This window comes from Lutra lutra, chromosome 3 (genome assembly GCF_902655055.1).
Source record: "Lutra lutra chromosome 3, mLutLut1.2, whole genome shotgun sequence".
Lineage (NCBI taxonomy): Eukaryota > Metazoa > Chordata > Mammalia > Carnivora > Mustelidae > Lutra > Lutra lutra.
In genome coordinates, this window is record NC_062280.1 from 102,765,235 (window position 1) to 102,777,380 (window position 12,146).

The 12,146-nt window shown below is 33.5% G+C and overlaps 1 pseudogene; it reads left to right on the plus strand.

Annotated features, from left to right (window-relative positions):
* Positions 1–1,188: 1,188 nt before the first annotated feature.
* Positions 1,189–2,996, plus strand: LOC125096152 (chromobox protein homolog 3-like; annotated as a pseudogene).
* The last annotated feature ends 9,150 nt before the right edge of the window (positions 2,997–12,146 follow it).

The window sequence follows — 12,146 nt, forward strand, 5'->3', positions numbered from 1 at the left end:
CAGGTGGGAAGAAAAGTAAAAACAAAGAGCAAAGGTGAAAAGGATACATCTCAGCTGAGTCTGTCTCTCTTTGTCTGTAATGCAGTAGCACTGGGCCTCCTGAAGGCCCTGACCAATATCTCCACTTACATTTTCCTTGCCAGAATGAGAGCTTCTGACCAAACCTAACTACAAGAGGGCATGTAGGAAAATCAAGATTTTTTTTTTTCACACATAGTGCCTTCTCCCAAATAGAATTGAATAAGAAAGAAGGGCAGGATGGATCTAGGAGAGGCCATTAGTAATAGCTATTACAGAGACACAGAACTGTCCAGATACAGGTGACTGATAAGTGGGTAGAGTTTGGGAAAAATATGCTTGGCATGGAAGAGAAGACCTTCATCATCTGGTCTCAGGAGGTCAAAGGTACCCTCTTTTCACCCAAGAAGTCATGTGTGTGATTATTGTCATATATGCTTCCTTGCACCAGAATTACCTATTTTTCCTCATTTACGTATAAAACTATTTGCCTGTAAGGCTCAGTCCAGGTGGAAGCTTTATCTTGCTCCACAAAAATAGTTTGCTGATCTCCTACTGGAAAGTGAACTCAGGGAGGACAATAACTGGATATTATTTGCCTTTGTATTTTTAACTAGACCAGGGCCTTGAATGCTTACTTAGTTTATATTCCCCAACTGAAATGCAGATAGTACATGTTTCAGCTTAAGGTGCCTGACTAAATGGTCAGCTCACATAATTTATTAGGTTGAGAACACTTAGAAGAAAGACTCAAATCTTTCTCATTTGTTTTGGAACTATTCAAATATATGCGTGAATGATAACATTATAGGCCATCTGGCAAAGATCACAAAATCAAATACTTAGTGGGGCATGAAAGGTTAACAAGTATACAGAAGAACAAGTCCTTAGTTTACAAGTAGGGGGTGATATGATGAACCAGTGGATATATACTACACTTAAATATATTCAAATACAAGAATATTTAACCTCTGCACTGACCAAACAAAACTCATCTGTAGGCCAACAGTTGGCAACACCTGGCAAAAAAAAAAAAATTACCATAAAAATGTTAGCCCAAAATTCTTTAAAAAGAGATCCTATGAATCTCATCCACATTTATAGACAATCTCAGAAATCATCTATTAAAAAGGGCTTGCTTGGAAGATCAGTTACTGTCCTCGCCTCTACTTCCCTTTCCCTCCCCTCCGGGGACCACCAGGCGCCACGCTGCGAACGTAATAGCTCTTCAAGTCTGCGATAAAAAATGGCCTCCAATAAAACTACATTGCAAAAAATGGGAAAGAAACAGAAAGGAAAGAGTAAAAAAGTAGAAGAGGCAGAGCCTGAAGAATTTGTGGCGGAAAAAGTACTGGACCGACGTGTAGTGAATGGGAAGGTGGAGTATTTCCTGAAGTGGAAGGGTTTTACAGATGCTGACAATACTTGGGAACCTGAAGAAAATCTAGATTGTCCAGAGTTAATTGAAGCGTTTCTTAACTCTCAAAAAGCTGGTAAAGAAAAAGATGGTACAAAAAGAAAATCTTTATCTGACAGTGAATCTGATGATAGCAAATCAAAGAAGAAGAGAGATGCTGCTGATAAACCAAGAGGCTTTGCCAGAGGTCTTGATCCTGAACGAATAATTGGTGCCACAGACAGCAGTGGAGAATAAATGTTTCTCATGAAATGGAAAGATTCAGATGAGGAAGACTTGGTGCTGGCAAGAGAGGCAAACATGAAGTGTCCTCAAATTGTACTTGTTTTTATGAAGAGAGACTAACTTGGCATTCTTGTCCAGAAGTTGAAGCTAAATAATTGTTTGCATTGCTTTTTATATATATTTATATATATATATATAAAATCTGGGTCTTTGTTTTTTGATTTATTAGTGTGAAGAAATAACATTCTAATGAAAATCAAGTTTGATATGTTTGTTTTGAAGTAGTATTGGGGGAGTTGTTGGGGTTTTGCATCTATAGCACTGGTTACTTTAAACAAATAAAAGCTTTCTGTGGTTGCTTCCTTTATCAGAAAAGAATATTTGAGACCATGATATATTATCCCCCTGCATTAGAGAACCTTTTCTAAATGTTGGGGGAAATCTTCATAGTCTTTACTCAGTCAGAATTTGTGTTTAACTCCTATATGCCTAAGGACCATTCTGGGTTTTTTGTTTGTTTAGGGGGTTTTTTGTGTGTATACTTAAAATACATACATAAGTAGTTTTTGTTTTTAACATTCACCAAAACAAAAACAGCATTTTATAACCATGGATAAGCCCATGTTTCCGGGATGCTACCATTTTCAGCATTTTAAGAAATAAATCACTTAAACTGAAGTTTTTCCTGAGGCCTTAACCTTTCAAATTTTGTAATTAATTGGACCATTTAAATATAATGTAAACAATTTAAATTGGACAATTTAAAAGCAGCCATATCAGAATCCATATCCTTCTCTACAGCCATATAAATGCAAGTTTATTTGCAAGATCCCTGAAAGGAAAATTTTATCACTATCACCAACCTCCCCACCCAAATGACAAAACTAGACAAGTCCTGGTGTGTTTTACTTAGGTAAGCAATACTTTAGTTAAATGGACATTTAAAGGTTCCTTCTAGTGAACCATTCCTTTTTAAGAAGTTGAAATTCTCTGTGCTGTATTGACTAAAAGGTCATGATTCATGGACGTCTACAACTTCCTTCATGGAAACTAATCATAATCAGATGGTTAGAGATGTTGGCAGTTTAGCACCTGCTGGAGTAAATGGGTGGACAGGCTTCTATAATCCAAATTCTTCACCTGCATGTTTTTTCTTTACCCCAGTTCATTCCTGACATGTAGGCTCAGTCTTTTCAGTATTTGAGTTACTGGTTCAGCACAAACCAGGAAAAACAGTAACTTTGTAGTCAGAATGTTATCCAACTGTATATTGTTTACTTTATTGTAAATACTGGTAAACAGTGGTCAATAAATAGTTTTATATTCAAAAAAAAAAGGGCTTGCTTTTCCTTAATGTAGAATTCTGGTGAACTCTTCAGGAATAATTATTAGTATATCATAATTATCAGTATATTATTAGTATATCATAAACCTAGGTCATTGAATTATTTTATCCAGTATAGAAAATCACTGGGTACAAGACAGCTGAATTTTGGAAAACATTTGCCAAACAACTTGACATATGGTATAATAATAGCAGCTCAAGAACTTTTATTGAATACATGACCAAATGAAATGATAACTCTAATATTTTTAAAATCAGGGTCAGTGATAACCCTTAAGTATTTATTTACTTGTTGGTTGCATTTAATGAGTAGATAAATTAATTAATGATTTTTATTTGTTTATTTAAGTCCATAATTAGTTATATGCTAATTAACCTTACATAAAGTTATGGTACCTGTGATACTTGAAACTGTGTCTTCACCACCCCTGCAGACTTGGGGTCGGCTGTGACTGGTTTCCTGGTCCCTTGACTTTGGACTATGTTTTATGATTGGTTTTGGTTGATGGCAAGAAGGCAAAGATCACAATATGCCAGTTCTAAGCATAGGCCTTAAAAACCTTGTGTGCTTTCATTCCCTTTTCCCCATCTCTCATGCTTGGAGGGGAAAAAAATATATACAGATTTGGTCAGATTAAGAAAAGCATCTCTTTTCTTCTTTTAATTTAGATTTCAATGAAACTCTAGCCACATTAAAAATAAAAATCTTTACATAAATGTTGAAACTGGAACCCCATTAAAGACCTAATAATACTTTTAATATGTTTTGTTTCCTATTGAAATTTCTTATGAGGCTTTTTCTATGAGCCTCTTATTTGACAAGCAAGATTTATGAAAAATAATTTTAGAGAATATAGGATAAATTAATGAGTTTAATTCATTCTACATTTTTCATGCTAAAAATACCAATGTCCTCTAAATATTCTATACCCTTGCAAAGAAAAAAAAGGTATTACTTTCTCTATTACATAAAAGATATTTTCCCATTGACCACTCTGATTCAGAAAATAATTTATGAGGCAAATGGAATTAGTATTCTATGAGATGAATTCAGTACAAAGCATTGTTCATAGGTTATTTTATTCCATTCCTTACTGTAAATTACTGAGTAAGCATTGTTACTCTTATTTTGAAATGAGAAAATTGAGTCCCCGTGAGTTTAACTAAGTTTCCCTAAATCTCTCAGTTAAAAAACACACAGGTAAGATTTGTAACCAGGGCTGTATGGCAGCAATGAGTTTTTGCTCATTGAGCTGTACTACATCATAATGTCAGAAAATAAATAGGTATACAAAGATAATTAAATGCTAGAATAATCTAAAACATGCCAGAAAGTATATAATCTCCACCATGAAGTTTTGGGCAAGAAAAATGGGTTAAGAATGAAAACTTCTGGGGCACTTGGGAGCCTCAATCTGTTAAGCCTCTTCTTTCAGTTCAGGTCATGATCCTAGGGTCCTGGGATAGAGCCCCACATCACTTAGCAGGGAGTCTGCTTCTCGCTCTCCTTCTACCCCTCTTTCCTGCTCATGGTCTCTCTCTCTCTCAAATAAATAAAAAATAAAATCTTAAAAAATATATTGAAAACTTTTGGGATTTACTTCCACATTCATAAGTCAGAAGGAAGAAGAGATCTTTAATATTTGGGGGCTGACCTACAAGAAAGACCCCAGTACCAGAAGTTTATAATGATGGAATTCACATTCTACATTCCCAGAAGTTGACAAAGATAAACTTTGAGCAATAATGTCGTGTCTCATTGTGTAGGAGGAAAGATGATTCTAAGAGATGAAAAGATGTATTCTTAATAATATTGAGTCACCAGTTGAAGAAAATATGCCCTTGTACAATTTTTTTTGAAATATAACACACAGAAGAGAAAATGAAAAAATTTAGGAGTACAACTTCATGAATCTTCCAGTGTGATTATCAGCTAAGTCAAAACTAAAATCATCACCACCACCTAGTAAACACCAACTTATGTTCTTTCCCAATCTTTAACTTTTCCTTTTTTTCAAAATCAGTCACTAATATGACTACTGAAACCACAGGTAAAGTATCACGTTTTTGAGCTTCATTCAGATTGAATTATAGAATATGTATTAGTGTCTGGCTCCCTTCACACAACACTATAATTATGAGATTAATCCAGGTAGTTTTCTGTAGCTATTCATTCTCTTTGCTGTATAATATTCTACTGTGTAAGAAAAAAATTGATTTATCCATTCTATTGCTGATGGCCATTCTTTTCACATTTTTGGCTATTATGAATAGGACTATCATTAAAATTTTAATGCATGTCTTTGGGTGCATATTTGTGATCATGTCTGTTGCAAAGGATTAAGAGTGGAATTTCTGGGGAAAAGGTAAATATTTGTTCAATTTCATTGGATAAAATAGAAAGCAGTTCTTCCAAATATTTATAATATCTGAACTGCCACAGGACAGGGAAGTTCCATTTGGACCACATCTTTGCCAAATTTTGCTATTTTAATTTTTAGTTTTAATAAAATTGTTATATAAACCATAATGGTTTTTCTTTGACTATCTCTGACTTATTTATGTGTTCACTAGCCATTTGGATAATGACCTTTTTAAAGTGTCTTTTCATGTCACTCAAACATTTTTTTAAATTTTTTTTTCTTTTTTACTTGCTTATAGCCTTGTAGAAGTTTTTATATATTCTGAATACACTTATATATATTCTGGATATAATCATTTTATCAGTTATGTTAGTTGAAAATATTTGCTCCCCATCTGTGCATTGTATATTCACTGTTTTTCTCAATTCTATTAATAAAAAGAAGTCTTAATTTAATAGCTTGATATGTTAATATTTTACTCATGCCTAGTGTTCATTATATCCTACTGAAGCAATAATTCCCTTCCCTAGACTATGGAGATATTATTGTGTATTAATTGCTGGAAGCTATATTGTTTATCTTATAATTTAAATCAAACAACAGTCATGGAATGACTTCTTTATTAGGATGAGGTATATATCTGCTGTGGTTATTCACTTGTCCCATGACATTTAACCTGAAAGTCTATCCTATCCCCACTGCTCTGCAGTGAAATCTTTGGCAAAAATCAAGCATCTATTAATTCTTTACTTCATTCCATTCATCTGTTTGATCATCCTTCTCCTGATACTACACTCTCTTAAATACTATATGTATGTATTTTTTAAATATTATATATATTTTTAAATTTCTTTTCAGCATAACAGTATTCATTGTTTTTGCACCACACCCAGTGCTCCATGCAATCCGTGCCCTCTCTAATACCCACCACCTGGATCTCCCAACCTCCCACCCCCCACCCCTTCAAAACCCTCAGATTGTTTTTCAGAGTCCATAGTCTCTCATGGTTCACCTCCCCTTCCAATTTCCCTCAACTCCCTTCTCCTCTCCATCTCCCCTTGTCCTCCATGCTATTTGTTATGCTCCACAAATAAGTGAAACCATATGATAATTGACTCTCTCTGCTTGACTTATTTCACTCAGCATAATCTCTTCCAGTCCCATCCATGTTGCTACAAAAGTTGGGTATTCATCCCTTCTGATGGAGGCATAATACTCCATAGTGTATATGGACCACATCTTCCTGATCCATTCGTCCATTGAAGGGCATCTTGGTTCTTTCCACAGTTTGGCGACCGTGGCCATTGCTGCTATAAACATTGGGGTACAGATGTATTTTTTAAATATTATATTTTTATTGTCATCTTGATATCCAGGGAAGAAAGTCCTCCCATCTTTTATTGTCAAGTTTTTAATTCTACTTTCAGTCCTTTGCATTTCACTTTATTTTTGAAAGCAATTTGTAAATTTTAAATTTTAACATTTCTAACTTTCTTAACAATCAATTTGGAGAGAACTGGCATCCTTACATCATTAGTTTTTCTACTCCATTAATATGAAGTATACATGTTAAGTTTTGTATCTATTATTTTTTAATTTCTTTCAGTAATGTTTTATAATTTTTATATTGAGCTCTTGTACACATTTTATTCAAGGTATCTAGATTTTTTTATACTATTTTAAGTTATACTGTTCAAGTAGAATTCTTATTGTTGGTGATATTTAGTTATAAATTTGAGTTTTATACATTAATATTACATCCAGCAAATTTGACAAGTTCACTTACTAGTGTTAATAGTTTATGTTGGTCCTTTGGAACTTTTTCATATGCAAATAACAGCAGTTTAGTTTGTTTGGGTTTTTTCCAGCCCTTAGATGCTTTCTTTTTCTTCCATTTTTGCTATTTCTAACTTTATTGAACTAGCTGTGAGATTCAGTAAATTATTGAGTTCAAGTATTGCAGTGAACATATTTCTCTCATTTTCTATCTCAATACCTTACCAAAGGATATGATGGGTATTATGGGTTTTTTAGTTTAAAGAGAGCCCTATATGAATAGCTATCTGAGAATTTTTTTTTTAATCTTGAATAGATGTTTAGTTCTTTGAAATGTTTTTCCTAATCCTTTGAGATGACCATGTGATCTTCCTTCCTCCTTCAATTATTGTGATGGATTACATTGATTGTATTTTCGAATGTTAATTTTGAAAGCTTGAGGTAAACTAAGGTTAACTGATGTGGTTACCTTTTTTGTATATCACTTGGATTCTGTTTGCTAACATTTGAGGTGAAGAATTGCACTTATGGTAATAAATGAGAGTAATTTATATTTTTCCTTTCTATAATGTCCTTCATCACAGATATATGATATACATTTTTATAGTTATATATATCATATACACATTATGATATATATTATATCATTATTATTATTTTGTATATATTTTATATATATACATATATATATAAACTTTTACCAGTGATAACCTAGATCTATAAAATGACCTAATGTCTCCTTTGTGTAAAGGAAGACTTTGTGTAATATTCTTATCCTTCCCTCTCTTGATGTTAGAATTCACCACAGAAATTATCTGTGACTGGTGTTCTGTTTGCTTCATTTTGTTTTTGCTTTGAATTTTATAAGTTTTTTAAATTGTGGGTTCCATTCAGCCACTAGATATTAAGTAATAAGATTTCAATTTCTTGGATGCCTGGGTGGCTCTGTCAGTTAAGCATCTGACTCTTGATTTTGGCTCAAGTCATGATCTCAGGGTTGTGAGATCAAGCCTTGAGTCGGACTCCATGCTGGAAGTGGAAACTGCTTAAGATTCTATTGCCCTCTCCCTTGACTCTTCCCCTTTCTAAAAAAAATTTAAAAGATTTCAATTTCTTTTGTGTCAAATTTGATGTTAGTTTTGTTTTAAAAAATTAAGAAAAATTATGAGAAATTGTACATTAGTCAACATTTTCAAGTTTATTGATATAAAAGTTGTTCATAATATAACAATAATTTCTGAATGTTTTGAGATCTGTTTTATTATGTCATTTTTTATTTTTCATACTTACTGTTTATACCTTCTCTCTCACACTCTTACTCTATTTCTCAGTTGTTGGTACCAGCAGTTTATCAACCTCTTATTTTATTTTTTCCAAGATTTTATTTATTTGAAAGAGGGAGAGAGAGTATGAACATGGGGAGGGGCAAAGGAAGAGTGATAAACAGACTCCCCTCTGAGCACAGTCTAAGCCACCAAGGTGCCCCCAACCTCTTTTGTAAAGAGTCAGTTTGGGGCTATACGGATGCTGTCCATGATAGATTTCTACTTTATCCATCCCTCCTTATCAATATTATTTATCTCCTTTTACTTGCTTTTGATTTAGTTTTCTCTTCTTTTTCTTCAACATTCTTAAAGAGATACTTAGATTATGATTGTTCAGTCAATCTGCTTTTCTAATATGCATCTAAGTATAGCAGTTTCCTTATACGACTGGTTGATCTGTATTCCACAAATTTTTATATGTCATAGTTTCATAATCATTCATTTCAAAATTTTATTTGTTTAGGATTCTTCTATGATCCATGGGTTTTTTTAAATGTATTTCTTAATTTCAAATATAAGGGTATTAACTAGTTATCTTTTACTTACAGACTTCTAGCTTAATTCCAATGGAGAGAACATAATTTAATGTCTTTCACTTTTTTAAATTTTGTTGTGGCTTACTTAATGGATTAGCCAATGATCAATTTTGTCATGAATTTTGTGACTATTCCATTTGTATTTCAAACACCTGGGCTATTTTCCCAGTTGTTGGATGCACAATCCCAGCTTAGCCCGGCTGAGCATAAGCCTTTTCTGCTCGACCAGGAGTCTGCTTCTCCCTCTCCCTTTGTTGCTCCGCCTGCTTGTGTGAGCTCTCTCTCTCTCTTTGTGTCAAATAAATAAAATAAATAAATAAAAATATATGGTTAGTCTGGTAATGGGTATTAAAAAGGGCAGGTATTTCAAGGAGCACTGAGCGTTAAACATAATAAATCATGGAACATCACATCAAAAACTAACGGAGTACTCTATGTGACTAACATAACGTAATTATATATGTGTGTGAGTGTGTGCGTGCATGTGTAGATTAGATCAGGTTTTATTTATTGTTATGTATATCTTCTATGCCTTTGATTTCTGTCCTCTTCTGTTTTATGTGATTTAGAGGTATATTCTTGGATACATGGCAATTCAGTTCATTATGATCATGTCTTTCTTTTGGATTGACACAGCTCATTGAGAAATATCCCTCTTGGTCTCTAGCAATGCTACTTGAGCTGCTTTACTCACAGAAGTGATGCAAGGTAATCCCTGCCATAGAGCCTCTATCCTTCTCAGAATCCCCAGCAACACTAGAAATTCCCCAGAGCTTACTTATACCAACTTTAAAATATATATATATATTTTATTTATTTATATTTTATTTATATATATAATATATATATATTTTATATATATATATATCATATATATAATATATATTGTATATATACATATATATATTATATACATATATATTGTATAATATATACATATATATATACATATATAAAATACATATATACATATATATACATATACATATATATATACATATACATACATATATACATATACATATATATACATATATAAAATACATATATATTGTATACTATATACAATAATATATACAATTATATATATATATACAAATATATATATATTTGTCAGAGAGAGAGGGCAAGAACACAATCAGGGAGAGTGGCAAACAGAGGGAGAAGCAGGCTCTTTGCTGAGCAAGGAACCTGATGTGCCACTTGATCCTAGGACCCTGAGATCATGACCTGAGCCTAAGGCAGCCACTCAACCATCTGTGCCACCCAGGCATCATTTATCCCAAGTTTCTGCCACTATCCTGTGGGATTATATGAATGGAGGGATATATACTAAAGAGTGAAACAGAAGTATTCATGATAGGGTTCACCTAGGCTCTTCTGTACAGGTCAGGAGTTTTCTTGCTGTAATCTTCATATTTTAAGTAGCATTGGTATTCTAAGTCTATGGGTCTTTTCACTTGGAATCCTCACTGGTAAATCACTCCACCTACTTTCTAATTATACTAATTATACTATGTATCTAGGATGAAGAGGACTTGGCTTGATAAGATAATGTCTCAAGATTCCTGATTTCCCAGTCTCTACTCTCCTTAGAAGACACAGTCAGGATGTGAGGGTGAAGAATACCTATGTTACCTGAATTGACCTTACTAATGTTTTTTTCATTTTTGCAAGCTGCTAGAGCCCCTCCCCTTTTGAAACATAGATATTGAATTCTCTACTTAGTTTATGTTAAAATATCTCTCAAATTATTTGTTATGGCAGCAGTAAATGCAATCTCCACCTTAATTTTTCCATTTACTCTGGCTAGTCAAGTCTCTTTTATCATATTATATCATCAATATTTATAACAGGATCCCAACTTGAGATTACCTTTTGTTCTCTGAGCATTCAACCTTGTCTGTGTATGAGGAAGAGGGGGACTTATAGAGTGAGTCTTTATAGTTCTAGTTCCATGATAAGACATGAAACTTCTGAAAAAAAAAATAAACCTACCATGAGGGAAGAAGAAATCATGTTTACTAGTGTGGTCCAAGGACCATGGGCCTGCATCAGAGTGAATGTAGCAACATTAGTTACTTCACTGACCTTCTAACCCAGCCCCCAGAACATATGCCTGAGATTAAGACTATTCAGTGAAGAATAAAATATAAAAAGGACTGTTTCACAAGGAACTTGCACCAAAATTTTCTGCAGGGATGACTTACTAAACCAGCAGTATTAGGAAGAGATGCTTGCACACATCTGCATGTTTGATATTGGGGAAGCAGAGCTTTGCTCCAGAAATGGGTGAGCACCCGAGATGACTGTGGTGGCACTTGGCTGGCAACCAGGATGGTGACAGTTTTGTAGGTATTCACTCCATAACTGTCACATTAGGTATTGTAGCTATGGGAGATGTCACCACAATAAGCCAGAACAAGAGACGGGATAAAGAGTCTTGTCACCAAGATGTATGGCCATTGGTACAGCTGGGATACATGCCTTGGGGAATTCTTAGCACTCACTGGGGGAATTTAAAAGGAATGAAGTAAGGGCATTAACTAGTTATCTTTTACTTACAGACTTCTAGCTTTAAACACTGGGAAATCCAGGATAAGGGGACTAGGAACTTGCAACAATTAAGATAAAATCTTTCTCCAAATAGTTTAAGAACTTATGCTTTCATGTTAGTATGTCAATGATGTAAAACATCTGAATTTTCCTTAAAAAAAATGATATTGACTTTCATCACATAATACTAATGATTAAATGATAAATTTTTAAAATCGCCTCCATGTTTGATTTATTTCTGGCTTTTTAAAAACACAGGTTTTAAAATTGAATAAAAGTACAAAAAATGAATTCATTTCTTTCCGCCATTTGTCCCAATATCTTAGAATATGAGACCATTGGAATTATAAGTATCACCCATCTACTGATAGGTTCGATTTAGAAATGTAATTACTGTATTGATCAAACACCACCTGGCTTATTAGACAGATAGAGGTGCCTATGGAGACTGTAGATATTTAATTTTGATTTTTCCATTGCAAATATTTTAGCATTCAAAATGGGTTTTTCATATAAAAAGGAATATTGGAAGTAAGGAAAACAGTTTTATCAGAAGGAAGGGTTATTTCTTCATCCTAATCTACT